Here is a 15,010-nt window from a genome sequence, read left to right as displayed (position 1 = left end):
CGGTGTGTGAATCTTCTATTGAGCTCACTTGTATCACATCACAATGCTGGGGTCTGTGATGCTTAGATTCGTGGAGCAATGTTGGGCAACAACATGTTCCAATCATTGTAATGTACACGAGTTCTGATGTGGTGGGTGACTCCTGTATTGTGATGTGATGGGCAGATCTGCATCAGGCAGGCACACATCACTGCCAATGTACATTGTGCGGGGAAGGGACTCATCCTCATGTTGATATTGCATGTAGTGCCAACCCATGGCTAGGGTGTGCATGGAGGTAGGCAGGGCATGTTCTTGCATTGCATGGCATGGGGTAATACTTGTCGCTGTGAACTGTGTGGATTCGGGTGCTTGTCCATTCCCCCCAACCCCCAATATACAGGGACCATGCATTGGCAGTTGTGCTCGCCCAACTGCCAGGGGCACTGTGGGCCTGGACTATCACCCCCGACACCCACTCCCCCAATACACAGGGGGTCATTCATTGAAAGGAGTACTCACCCAACAGCCATGTGCTTTGTCCCGCATAACGTTCCATGTAGTGTGGCAATGTTGAATTCCGCAAGACCATCGAGTCGTGTGTGGACCCCGCGAAAAGTGCAGAGCAATAGGTGATCACATGTTGGGCATCGCAGAACATCTAGACATTCAGTGAGTGGAATTGCTTCTGATTGCAGTACACCACCTCAATTGCATGTCTGACGGTCAAAACCATGTGCATGCAATCTAATGCGCCTATGCAATTGGGCATGCCTGCAAGGTCCGTTTAACCTGCCGGAGAACTGCGACTATTGGGATCCGAAGGGCCTCTGGCACCAGGAAAATGCAAGATGACGAGACCGAACAACCTCAAAGTTGAAGGGTGGTAGATGTTGGGCCTTTTGAAATTTGACGCCCATCTGCAGAATATGCTGAGCCCTCATCTTGGGGGGCAAAGCTTTCCCTGAGGAAGAATCCTGGACTGCCCCAATAAATTGAAGCTTTTGGGAAGGTGTCCTGTTGAAGTTGAGCAAAAGCCCATTCTGTGGAGAGAGTGGTAGGTGCATATGAGATGCTCCAGAGCCTGTTCAGTAGAGCGAGCTGTGATCAGCCAACCGTCCAGGTAGGGATAGATGTGAATCCCTCCAACCCTTGGATTTGCTGCCACCACCGCCATCAACTTGGTGAAGACCTTCGAGGGTAGATGAGCCCGAAAGGCCGAACTGCAAATGGCGAACCTCTGGTAATTTCTGTGCTTGGGATGTAGGAGCACATGGAAGTAAGTATCCTGAAGATCAAGTGACACCATCATATCCTGGAGCTGGAGGCTCTGCAAACGAGTTACCATCTTGAATTTGTCCTTCCTGAGGAACTTATTCAAGCGTCTCAAGTCCAAGATGGGTTGGAACCCTCCCTCCTTCTCGAGAATTAGAAAGTAAGAGTAACACTATCCCCGATTCCTCTCCACTACAGGCACCGATTCTATTGCACCTTTCTCTAACAGGGTGATAATCTCCTGTAAGAGGAGCAGATGTGGATCCCTCAATGATTGGATGCTTGGCGGACAATTCAGAGGCCTTCTTAGAAATGGGAGACAGTAACCCGGGGCTATAGTTTGCAGTGCGCAAGCATCTGAAGTAATGCTTCGCCATTCTTCGAAATGTTGTGTCTGGCTGTCTCCCACCACAGTCCTGTGGACTAAGGCCTCAAAGAGGTTTTGGAGTTGCTGTTGCGGATGACAAATAGGCAGAGGTTGTGTGGGTAGCTCCAGCCCCCCACCCCCCTCTGTGCAAACCACAAGGTGGTCTCCTCTGGCCTCTTTGGAAGAATTGCCCCCTTGTTCTTCCAATCGATGAACCAAACGACCCCTCCAATTCTGAGAGGAGGAATGGGTTTGCTGTAGTAGACGAATAGCTGTTCCCAGCCAGAAGCTTCTCCAAGATCTTGGACTTGGAGCCGAACAGTTGTGAACCATCAAAAGGCATTTCCAGCAGCCTCGTCGGAACGTCCGAGGCAAAACATGACCTGAGCAGCCATGCAAACCTTCTGGTTACAGCGCTTGCTGCCATAGCGAAAGTCTAGACCTGATTGCAGAGACTGGCACATAGCATCCTTGCCATCCTGCACAATATTTAGGAAGCCTTCCCTTTCTTCTCCCTCAGGATATGTTCTGCGGCCATTGGCACAACCTCCAGTGAATATTGCAGTGTATGAACATTTGGCTAAGGCACACATAGCATTAATGGCCTTAAGCGGCATGCTAGTCGCTCAAAACACTTTTTCCCAGGGTGTAAAATTTCTTGTCATCCCTATCTGGAGAGATGGTGGGATAGGCAGCCGCCTTTGAGGTTGACGTGGCTACCTGAACAACCAGACTTTCTGGAGTTGGATGTCTAGACAGAAAATGTGGGTCTATAACTGAAGGTCTATACTTTTTTGTAAAGTCCTTATTTACTGCAAGGGCACGGTCAGGATTTTTCCACTTTTCCAAGACCCTGATCTTCAGTGCTGTATGAAAAGGAAATACTGTATCTTTTGGAGGACCTTATAAGACTGTCTGTGAGATCATCCTTCTCATATTCTGCTGCAGGTCTACTCCAGCCTAAATACCCTATTACTTTGCCTGTGACAGATCTATAAGGCATCAGCATGCCCAGTCACATCTGGAATGGCAAACTACTTCTGGTGAAGTATCTAGAACGCTGGCATCCTTCAAGGTGTCCACCAGGTCTTTTAATCTTTACTTCATACTCCAAACCAAACAGAGGGCTTCTCTTCCCCTCCACCACCTCCTCTTCATAAATCAAGTTCATCGACCTGAAAAGTTTTTAAAGTTTTTTTTAGATAAGGGCTTAAACGTCTTGGATGAATGAATCGAAGACATTGAAGGAATCAACCCAGATTCCTTCGACTGAGCCGAGGGGGGGAAGGCGGTGGCTTTGTGTTGTCTCGAGAAGTGGAATCCCATGACACTTCTCGATTAAGCTTTGAGGACTACCCGGGCTCTTAGGCACGTAAGTAGTAGATTTTAATGATGCTTTGTTGGCCCCACAAGGCACAATAGTGTTGGAAGCCTTTTCCAGTTCACTCGAAGGGGTGAGTGAAGCCGCCTTCATTTTGATGCAAAAAGCTTCCCATTCTTCTGCTTTTGAAGCAGATTTACTAGGAAAGGATGCCAGTTTCCTATCGTGCTAGGAGTCAGAGGAAGTCGATTGGAACCGATGACATTGCTTCCTAGGTCTCTTATGAGAGGACGAGTGTTGAGATTTGCTTCTTGATCTAGAGTGCTTAACATGTTTACTGTGCTTTTTAGCCCGTTGAGGTGAAATATCCCTCATGCTTTTCTCGTTGGACGACCTCATTTTAGGCCTACCTAGGGCCAGTTTCCCCTACCTCTCCTTCAAGGCCTTAACAGTCAGACTGGCGTGAGACACAGCCTTCGACCTTCTGGCTCACCCCAAGACAACAGAGGCAAATTTGGTGTGCATCAGTGATGGACATCTTTGACCCACAGCCCAAACACCTCTTGAATCAGGTCTACGGAGAAGACAGCTCAAAGAATTTGAAGAAACGCAGTAGAAAATTGCTGAGACGAATGAAACGTTGTAAAGCATGCAGTGCATGCAGAAAACCATAACTGAGGCAACCGACGCGATGTGCGCTGTTTATACCACTGTCAACGTTGCAGCTGAGTACAGGATGAAAGCTGCAGCGGACCCAAGATTCGATGCACAGCGCCCGCTGCTGTTGAAGTTTCAGATGCTGCAAGCAGGATATTGGATACATCAAAGATGAGGAATCCGTGGGAGGACAGGATCCATTAGAAGAACAAGTTACTTACCAACTGTAACGTTCTTTTGACTGGATGTTCCTCCCACGTATTCCTCATCTTATGATAATTCGTTATTGCCAGCTTCGCTGCTTCGGAAAAAAATATTTCGGCAGAGGGCGCTGTGCTCTAGGTTGTGGCGTCGATTGTCCATCGACGGGCTCCGTTCCGACGTCACTGTTGGTAAAAGCAGCTTGAGCTGCGCCCGTTAGCTTCAGTTCTTTTTTTTTGAGGAAATACTCGTGGATCATCCAGGCGTATGCTGTGACTGATAGGCCCATCGTGAGAGGAAAGTGTAAGAAAATGTAAACTGTACTGCGGGGTAGGCTGGGAGGGTCGATGAGGAATATGTGGGAGGAATATCCAGTCCAAAGAACGTTACAGTTGCTAAGTAACTTGTTCTTCCAATGGATGGTGTCATCCCACGTATTCCTCATCTTGTGATAGACTCCCATAGCAGTGATCAATTTGGAGGTGGGAGTACTAGTCTGTTTTCATGGACGGAGTGAAGTACCGCTCTGGCAAATAACCCCTCATTGGAGGAGGAGGCATCTAAGCAGTAATGCTCGACAAAGGTATGCATTGATGCCCATGTTGCAGCTGAGCAAATGTCTTTTGCAGAGACTCCCCTCTTCAAAGCCGCAGAAGTAGCCATTCCCCTAGTGGAGTGAGCACGTAGCCCATCCGGTGGGTCTTTTCCTGTAGCATTCCAATATAACCAGAATGATCCAGCGGGATATAGTTTTTTTTGTCATCGCTAACCCTAATTTGCGACCTGTGTAACCCACAAAGAGTTGGTCATCTTGATGTAAGTTCGTCATTCTTGAAATGTAAAAGCTGAGGGTCCTCTTGGGGCCAGCCTATGTAATCTCTCCTCTTCTTTTCCCAAATGAGGATAGAAAGTTGGTAAAATAATTTTCTGTGACAAATGGAAGTCGGAAACTACTTTTGGTAAGCTACTTTCGGTAAGAAAAATGGTTTAACCTTAAGAACTACCTTATCCTTGTAAAATATGGTATATGGAGGTTTACATGAGAGCCTGTAGTTCACTAACCCTGCGGGCTGATGTTAATGCCACAAGGAGGACAGTTTTTAGTGTTAAAAGCCTCAATGGACAGGAGTGCAGAGGCTCAAATGGTATACAAGTTAGGAATTTAAGAACTAAGTTTAAATCCCAAGTTGGAACATGAAACAGTATTGGTGGATATACATTGGTAAGTCCTTTCAGGAACTGTATGATTAATGGAATTTTAAAGTAAGAAACCTCTTCCGAGGAGCACTTAAAAATGGACAGCGCAGCAAGATATCCTTTGATTGTTCCGATCTGGAGCCCCAGATTGGCTAAATGCAACAGGAAAGAAAGCACCACTGGGGTACCACATTGAAAAGGGTCCACATCGCTTTCTTTGCACCAGTTACTGAACTTGTTCCAACGACACCCGTACAAGGATTTTGTTGCTGACCTTCTGGCTGAAAGCAAAATCTCCATTACGTCATCCGGAAGATCCCAATCCTTGTATCTCCACCTCTCAGAAACCATGCGTGAAGGTTGAGTGTCTTGACCTCTGGATGGAGAACCCGACCTTCCTCTTATGAGAGAAGATCGTCTCTTTGTGGAAGACGTACTGGAGGGCAGATGGACATGTCCAGAAGGTCTGGGTACCACGTCCTCCTGGCCCAGTCCAGGGCAATTAGGATCATGGTTTTCCAGAACTTTCTCAACCTACTGATTACTTGAGGAATCACGGGGACTGGAGGAAACTCGTACAGCAGGGGAAAATCCCAATCCACCACGAATGCGTCTCCTAGAGCTCCTCTCGGGGAAAATTCCCTTGAGCAATACTGATCGCACTTCCGGTTTACCGTGGTTGCAAACAGATCCACTTGAGGGGTTCCCCAAAGGGCGATGATCTCCAGAAGGACTTCCTGAGCTAACTCCCACTCGTGGAAGACTGTGCTCTGCCTGCTCAGAGCGTCTGCCGCCGTGTTCTGCTCTCCGGCTAGGTGAACTGCCGATAGAGATTCCTTCTTGAATTGCCCAAAACCAGAGCTGCATTGCCTCTCTGCACAGTGGCAGTGATCCTACACCTCCTCTTTTGTTGAGGTAGTGCATGGCCACTGTGTTGTCCGTCATTATCAGGACATTTTTCCCTTGTACAGATGGCAGAAAAGCTGTCAGAGCTAGTCTGATTGCTCTCAGCTCTAACAGGTTGATATGTAGTCTGGACTCCGATGGAGACCAACGACCGCTGATGGTCAAGTCGTTGGTATGGGCTCCCCACCCCGTGAGTGAGGCATCTGTGACTACGGTTATCTCCAACCATGGTTGCCAAAACAGCTCCTCCTTCAAGATCTTTTTCTGGCAGGCCCACCACTGAAGGTCTCGAGCCACCTTGTCCGGAATCTGAAGGAGGTTTGTCATTCTCCCTGAGAATTGCAACCACTGAGTTCTCAGTGCCCACTATAGAGATCTCATTCTCAGGCGAGCCTCTGGCACAAGGAAGATGCAGGATGCCATGAGGCCTAGCAACCTCAAAAAGTCGAAGGCTGGGAGACGTTGGGCATTTTGAAACTTGGTGACCATCTGCAGAATATCTTGAGCCCTCACCTTTGGTGGCAAGGCTTTTCCCAGGGAAGTGTCCAGGACCGCTCCAATGAACTGGAGTCTCTGTGATGGTATCATGTGTGACTTCTTTAAATTGAGGGAGAAGCACAGTTTGTGAAGGAAGTGGCAGACATAATCCAGCTGGATCTGAGCTTGTTCCGAAGATACTCTGATCAGCCAATCGTCCAGGTAGGGGTAGACATGGATCCCTTCCCTCCTTAGACTTGCAGCCACTACCGACATTAGCTTGGTGAAGACCCTCGGGGCGGAGGACAGCCCAAAAGGCAGAACTCGAGATTGATAATGAGAGCCGCCAATTGCGAACCTCCGGTATTTCCTGTGTTTGAGATGGATTGGCACATGGAAATAAGCATCCTGGAGGTCCAGAGATACCAGCCAGTCCTGGAGCTGGAGGGCCTGAAGGATCTGAGAGAGAGTTACCATCTTGAACTTGTCCTTCCTGAGGAACTTGTTCAATTCTTGTAAGTCCAAGATAGGTCTCAGTCCTCCGTCTTTCTTCGGTATGAGAAAATAGGGGAAAGTACCAGCCCTTCTTCCTCTCCGCTACAGGTACCAGTTCTATGGCACCTTTCTCTAGCAGGTCTACAATTTCCTGCAAGAGGAGCGGATCTGGAACTTTCAGAGAGCTGTTCCCCGGTGGACGACTTTGAGGGATGCGTAGTAAAGGCAGGCATTAACCATGGGCAACTGTCTCCAATGCCCAAGCATCTGACGTAACAGCCTGCCATTCCGTCAGATGTTAACCTGCCCCCTACTGGTGTTTTGTGAACAGAGTCCTCAGAGCGGTTTGGAGGCAGCTGATGCAGATGCAGAGGGTAAAGCGGCACCTGCTGCGGCGGCGGCTTTTGTGTTTTTACCCCGTCCACCTCGGGTGAATTTCTTCTGACCCCTTTGAACCAGCTGTCCTCTGTCCTTTCCGAATGCGGAATAGAAGCGAAAGGACTTACCTCTCCAAGAGGTTCCTTAGGGGCGATATGGTGTCTGACGGATTGCAGCTCCTAAGGATTTTGCTGCTGCCTTTGATGTTTGTAGTTTTTCTAAACTGTCATCCGCCTTCTTACCAAACAAAGAAGAGCCGTCAAAGGGCATATTCAAGAGTCTGCTTTAAACATCTGGAGCAAAACCAGACTTTCGCAACCAAGCAAATCTCCTGGTTGTTGTACTTGCCGCCATGGCCCTGCTGATACTGTCAGCAGAATCGATGCCAGTCTGAAGGGATTCGCACATTGCGTCCTTACCACCCTTAATGATGTTGAGAAACGCTTCCCTTTCTTCTCCCTCCGGGAGGCAGTCAGCCGCTGATTAAGCACACTCCCAAAGTGTGTGGATGAACCTTGCGAGCGTACACGTAGCATTGATGGATTTCAACGCCATGCTACATGCGGAAAATACTTTTTTGGCCATAGAGTGATATCTCTTTTCATCCCTGTCCTGTGTGCAACAGTAGGGTTAGCCGATTTACTACCTGCTGAAGTAGCTACCTGAACAACCAGACTCTCCGGAGTGGAGTGTTTGGATAAATATTCAGGGTCAGCAGAAGACACCCGATATTTAGCTGATAATTTATTGTTAACTGCCGGGATTACCTCAGGTGTTTCCCAGTTCCCCAATATTCTCCTTTGTAATGCCGCATGAAATGGCACCCCAGGATCCTCCTGTGGACCTTTGACCAAGATGTCTGAGGTCGTCTTGCTGAAAAGCAGGTGAGGGTGTGGGCCATCCCATCAACTCTATTATTCTTGTCATCAAGGTTCTATAAGGGGTTTCAGCATGTTCCCCTGGGTCTGGTGTGGCAAATTCCACTTCTGGGGAAGTGTCCAACCCACTTGCTTCCTGTAGGGTTTCATGGAGGTCTTTCAACCTACCTTCCTCAGAGGTAAATTCCTCTGGTGCAGGAGTTGCAGATCCCTGCAACTCAAAAGGTCTTTCCGGATCCGAATCTCCCCTTCTTCATAAATAGAAGATAACACGCTGGAGTGATCAGGTCTAGAAAATGGTATAAATCCCATTTCTAGAGCAGAAGGAGCCAAATTTGTCATGATTGGCTGAGAAAACACTGACGTCATTGACGCGGACGTTAAAGGCTTCGAAGCGATCGAAAAAGGCGTCGAGAAAGGTGGTAGAGGCCTCGAACTCGAGAGTATCGGGATTCTACTCAAGGTTGTCGACTACATTCTCGTGCTCGAGGCTCTGGGTATGGCCACTCGCTGTGAGGTGGCCGTGGGTTTATCCTTTCTCGGCATCGATGTCGAAGACGGCGTCGACTCGACTGACCTGTGCGTCTGAGAACCCTTCGATAACGTCGTCGACGATCTATGAGTTGAAGGGATCTTCGACGACGGCAAAGACGCAACTTTGCCTTTACTCGAGGGTTCGTGGCGCTCTCGAGTGGCTTCTTTTGCCGGGTACCGAGACTCGCAGCTTTTTGATTTTTCGGGTCTTTCACCCAGGGTATCACCCTCAGAAGTCTTCGAGGGGGTCGAGGCCGTTTTCTCGAAGACGCTTAGCATCTTTATCCGGAATTCCTCCCACTCAGCCCGAGAGCTATATTTTGTGAGGCAGGAGACCCTTTTTGGGGAAACGGAAGAAGCCGAAGACAAGGAAGGGGATCTACAACATCTCTTTTTTGAATGCTTAGATCTCGAAGAGTGATGGGAACTGCTTCGAGACCTAGAACGAGAATGTCTTTTGTGATGGCGAGGAAACTAATGTCTCGACTCCGGCGAGGAAAATTTCGAAGAAGTTTTAACTGCCTTACCTCTCTCGAGCTTCCCCTTACACTCCTTCAAGGCTTTCGCCGTCATGGACATGCAGTCCTCACACTCCGAACAATGGTGCTCGATTCCCAGGCACCACAAACAGATCCTGTGAGGATCTGTCAACAACATTTTCTTTCCACAGTCTCAACATTTTTTGAAGCCGGACCGTGGAGTCATCGGTTCGGGTGAGGAAGCCATCGAGTATGAGTCGGTATTCATGAGGAATATATTGATATATTTGACTGAAGAACTGACAACGACATTCCGAGGCCCCACGAAGCACGGAAAAACGGAACTGAGCAACGGACGCTGCGCGGGTCTATTTATACGCGTGGTGACGTCGCGCCGATATGGAGGCTGTCGAGGGACATCGGCTCGAGGGACGTCGACGCGCAGCGCCCTCTACTGAAAAAAAAATTCTGAGGCCAGCAAGCTGGGAGATGATCTATCAAAGATAAGGATTACGTCGGAGGACACAATCCCTTGGAAATATTTATTACAAAAACATTTGTTTTACAGTTAAAACATGTGTATTTGCTTCTAAAACAAACTCCCATTTGAAGTGGGACATACTTTTTAACTCCCTAAAAAATCCTTTTACTCCCAACTCTACCAATAAAATAGGGATCAAAATATTATCAGGAGCACTGTGCGCGTAACCTCAATACATAATGGCCCACACGTCAGGTCCGTTGCGGGCATGTAGAGGCATTGGGTAGTGCCACGTACCGCCCGGTGGTGGCAGAAATGTTTGCAAAGATCAGCTGTGCTGCGGATGGGATATCATAGATAAGGAAATACATGGGAGGAAGGAATCCAATCGAACAAATTACTTACTCCAGGTAATATTCTCTCTGATGGATGTTCTTCCCTCGGATTCCTCATCTTTGATATATCCGACATCTTGCTTGCAAGCTTTGGAAACTTTGACAGCAGAGGGCACTGTGCATCCTCAAATCAAGGTCCCTCATCAGCTTATATACTGCTCTTGGCAGTGACATTGACGCTAGTATAAATAGCGTGCACCGCCCCCGTTACCTCAGTTCAAGTTTTTCCCCTCTTCTTGCACAGCAGTCTCGAAGGTCAAACAAATACCTAGACATTAAACAAAGGAAGATTTAATCAATGGAAATTCACCCAACAATAGAGGGGCAGCTTGGGACGGCGATTAAGAATCCGTGGGAGGAACATCCACCAGAAAGAATATTAACAGGGATTAGTAATTTTCTAATGGATTATGTCCTCCCACGGATTCCTCATATTTGATAGACTCCCACAGCAGTTCGTAGATAGAGGTGGGATCAATAATTTGCTATTAATTTATGCTGTTATGAACAGCTTTGCCAACTGTAGCTTCCTGATCAGACTTAGAATCAAGGCAGTATTGTTTAGTAAAGGTGTGCAGCGTAGACCACATTGCATCATTGCAAATATCCTGCGCTGGCACCTTTCTTTGAGGTGCTGAAGTTATAGCCAGTCCTCTTATAAAATGCAACCTTAAATTATCAGGGACATCCTTGGTAGCTGAAGTGTAACACTCAGATAAATAAAATGATCCAACGCGATAGAGGTTTGGTTACAGCCCGTCCCAACCTATGACCCATATATCCAACAAATAGGCGGTCCTCCGGTCTGACTTTAGCAAGCCTGCTAATACAAAAGCTTAGCGCTCTCTTGGGATCTAACCAACGCGGTCTCTCTTCCATCTTTGGAAGGAAGGACGAGGAGGTGGATAAAAGGCTACAAGAGCGCTATTCTCCGGTGACATTTTAGATAGAAATGAAGGCCAAACCCTCAAAACCACCTTATCCTTATAAAAAGCAGTAAAGGCTAGTTTGCATTAGAAAGCCTGAAGCTCGCTCACCCTGCGAGCAAGTGATCGCTACAAGTAAAATAGTCTTCAAAGTTAACACCCACTGGATAAAAACTCAGTATCTATGGATGAAGGCCTATACTTTCTAGCCAGATTCTTATTGACTGCTGGCGTGGTGTCTGGCTTCTTCCAATTCTGTTGTTCAAAGCCGAAATGAAACGGCAAAACCGGATCTTTGCGAGGACTCTTATCCAGGATGTCTGTTAGATCATCCTGCTAATTTTTTCTAACAGGACGAACCCAGCCCAAGTACCTTATTCATGATAGAACTAAAAGAAGCATCTACATGACCTGTAGAATCGAATATGGGTTGTTTGACCAAGGTCAATAAATTTGTGGCAGAATTGACCGTAGTCTATTTCGCCGCAAATCTATTTGACCTTCGGCCAAACAAGCCAAATCCCTGGCCCGCCAGCAGCCCTATATCCACCCCCCTCCCCTACTTACCATACTGCTGTCCACCGGCACTTCTCTTACACTCCTGCGGCATCAGTTCCGTCCCTGCAACGCTTGTCGGTACTGAGACGGCAAAGACCCTTTCTTTGTTTTGAGGGTTTTTTAATTTATTTTTTTAAGACCCTCGCTTCCAACGAGCCAGAAACAGGGACACTCCCGCCAACCCCCATTCCCCTTGTTCTCTGTAATGGAACGTTATGTCCTCGTTGTACGAATGTTTGGTTGTACGATCATTTCATACAGCCTAAATTAGGTCAACTAGGCCATACAGTAATTTATTTTCGGTTAAATTGGATAATTCCGTAGGATCAGGGATGGCAAAAGCAACTTCAAGTGAAGTATCTAACCCACTGGCATCTTTTAAGCAGTCCACTAGTTTCTGCATCCTAGACTACTCAGATATAAGCTCATCCAGCACATTTGGAGTATCAAACACCAATCCAAACAGAATACTGTCCCCCCCTTCTTTTTCTTCCACTTCAAATATGGAATAGGCCTAAAGAAGATTGAAAAACCTTCGAGGATTCCGGAAAGGAAGAAGTTGGTGATGGCTTTGAGGTCGAAGTATCGACGTTGAAGAGCTTGACGCCGACTCCTTTGATGGAGCAGAAGAGTGATGTTGTGGCTTCGACTTTCCACATATCGTTGAATCTTTCAACGCCTCTCGAGGATGCTTCTCTGACTCACTGCCCCGGGCTCTTAGGCGTTTGAGTAGCAGTCCTCAACCACTCCCTGCCGGTCTTAGTAGGCGCAATGGGGTCAGAAGCCTTTTTCAATTTCTTCGAAGGGCCGGGAGCGGTCGCCAACGTGAACGCATCCGGAATTTGTAGGTGAAATTCCTTCCAATCAGCTTTGGAAGCCTATTTGCTAGGAAAACGTACCCTTTTTCTGTCGGGTGTGGAGGCTGACGATAAAGGGGAACAATGACGTCACTTCTTCGATTTATAATAATCGACAGCGATTGTCGAGAATCACTCCTTGATCTGGAGTGCTTGGAATGTTTAGAGCACTTCTTAGCTCTCTGAGATAAGATGTCCCTCAAGCTTTTTTCATCCGACTATCTTTTTGGAGGGGTGGTCAAAGGAGATTTGGATGGTGGCCTACCTAGGGCGAGCGTCCCCTTCATCTGCTTCAAGGCCTTAACACTCATCGACTGGCAAGACCCACAGTAATCAACCTTATGGTCCACTCCTAGACACCAGAGGCATATCCATCCCGTGTGGATCTGTAATCGACATCTTTGATCCGCTGTACTTACACCTTTTGAATCCGGTCTGTGGAGTAGACTGTGTTTTTGAGAAAAACGCTGTTGAAAATTGCTGATGCGTTCGAACCATTTAGAAGCGTGCTGTTCACGGAAAAACGGAACTGAAGCGTCAAAGTCACGGCAGAGTGTGGGATGGAAGCCGCAGAGGGACCTCGAGTCGACGCATGGCACACTCTGCTGTTGAGAGGTTACCGAAGCTGCAAGCAGGATATGGGATATATATCAAATATTAGGTACACGTGGGAGGACACGATCCATTAGAAATAACATTGACATACATTTTGATTCCATTTGATAAAGTACTTAAAAACAGAGAAGCTCAAGGCTTAAGAGGTCAAGCCACTTGCCACTCATTTTGTAGTGTCCTCCCTAAAACAAACATGTATACAAAGTATATGGGGAATGGTTACCCCATATGCACAAGAAACCTATTTGAGTGACATCACAAAATACAAGCATCACGCAACAAAGAACACCACAAACTATAATACCGTATTCTATCGGTCGTGGCCCGCTAAGAGTCCTAATCACATTTGAGCTCTCAGTACTTGTCACAGGGCAGAATATCCATTTGCAGATCAGTCTGGTCCTGTAAGTACTCTTGTTCATAAAGATGATCGCCTAACAATTTGGTGTTCGAATTCCCTTATAAGCGAAAAGAGAATGACATGCAAATGGATATTTCCCCCTCTGGTAAGGCACAAAGAGCTCAAACGTGAGGCAGCAACTCTGCAGAACAGGAGGTTTTGGAGGTGTTAATTCTCAGTAGAGGGGTTCCCACATTTTACCATATTTAAACCCATCTAAGTGACACTGCATCTGAAGAGGAACCACGTTCCTTAAAGCCAGTAATTTATGGCATAGAACTGATATTGGGGTTATATGCAAGAATGCTGGCCGCAAGGGAAAAACAGTTGAGGGATATTCTGGCACCCCGAACAAAGAAAACTGTTTATGCATTGGAGCACACAGGAACAGCTGTGCAGACGTCCAGTCACTTAGGTTAAAGGAAAAGGAATAACGTGTGGGGATAAGGGGATGATATGGGACATTTAAAACAGTGTTCAAACAGCCATTAAGTCCTTCGCCAGAAGTTACCATTTTAAATATTTCAGGAGAAAACTCGCAAACATTGCTCTCCTTAACCACCCAGTGCATGAAAGCAAAGCTGCCTTTGAAAAGGTTTGCGTGTTAAAGCAGTATATAAAAAAAAGAAAAAAAAAAGTTGGGGGAGAGGTATTTTGTAACCATTGACGTTATAAGGAAACCCCAAAACAGGGCTAGGAAGGGGGATGTACCTTAAACTTCTAATCATTGATAAAGTATCTCTCCAGCGAAGCACAGAACTGATGTAGCAGAACGTGCCTGTGCAAGTATTCTTTAATACACAGGAAAACCTGAAGGCATTTATACCTTGTAGTGTTGTCAATATTAAGCATACTTACAATGGCGTGTCTTTTGAGAAGTTCCAGTTATGTTGTGTCACAAAGTGTTAAACTCTCCCTTCAGTATGTGTTTCTATGGCAAGTTAGACACACCTGTTTTGATGTCAAAGAGGTAAAAACTCAACATTAAGTGCAGTGTAGAGACAGAAATAACAAACAGTTGAAATGCTGATATTGAGCACTTCTTTATTTCAGAAGATATGGGAGAGCAAGAGCAGGGGGTGAAATAATTTGTCTGTGGCCTCAAAATGGGGTGAAGTGGGTGAGCTAGCATTAAAACCTATCGTCTGCAGGTAGATTTATCAAAGTTTCCTCATTAGAACAGATCTCTTTCCAAGTCAGGTCATGAGAGCTGAGGCAGAACCAGTCAAAGCAGCTTGCTGGAAATATGACTCAATGTGCACAGCCCCTAGTGCCTTTCACTGTCACCAGCCACTGCCTAAACGAGTGAGCCAGCATGTATGCTTTGTTGAATAGTATACCAAACTTAAGTGTACATTTAATTGGGAAATATATCAACTTACTGTATTACGTTTGTTATACTTATATTCCAGCATTTAGCCATTGGCAAATCCGTAAATGGACATGCAAGCAGATAAAGTGATTTTCAGAAATGAATTGGGGGAGACCAGAGTCACTGATTTAGTTGCTCAAATACATGCCCCCCAATATAAAATGGTTGCAGCAGCTGTTCCAACAAGAAGCAGCTGTGGACCAAACACAAAGCAGATAGTTCATCAAAATAAATCTAATTTGAAAGCAATATACCTATTTAC

General features: G+C 46.6%; 1 protein-coding gene across 1 annotated transcript in view; it reads right to left on the bottom strand.

Annotated features, from left to right (window-relative positions):
• RBM26 (RNA binding motif protein 26) overlaps positions 1-15,010 on the bottom strand; it is a 1,704,516-nt gene that overhangs the window by 275,948 nt on the left and 1,413,558 nt on the right. The gene's annotated exons all lie outside the window — the stretch shown is intronic.

Source organism: Ambystoma mexicanum, chromosome 7q, assembly GCF_040938575.1.
Source record: "Ambystoma mexicanum isolate Mex_15411 chromosome 7q, UKY_AmexF1_1, whole genome shotgun sequence".
Taxonomy (NCBI): domain Eukaryota; kingdom Metazoa; phylum Chordata; class Amphibia; order Caudata; family Ambystomatidae; genus Ambystoma; species Ambystoma mexicanum.
The sequence above is the reverse complement of the archived record's forward strand: the minus strand, read 5'-3'. Positions and strand labels throughout refer to the sequence as shown.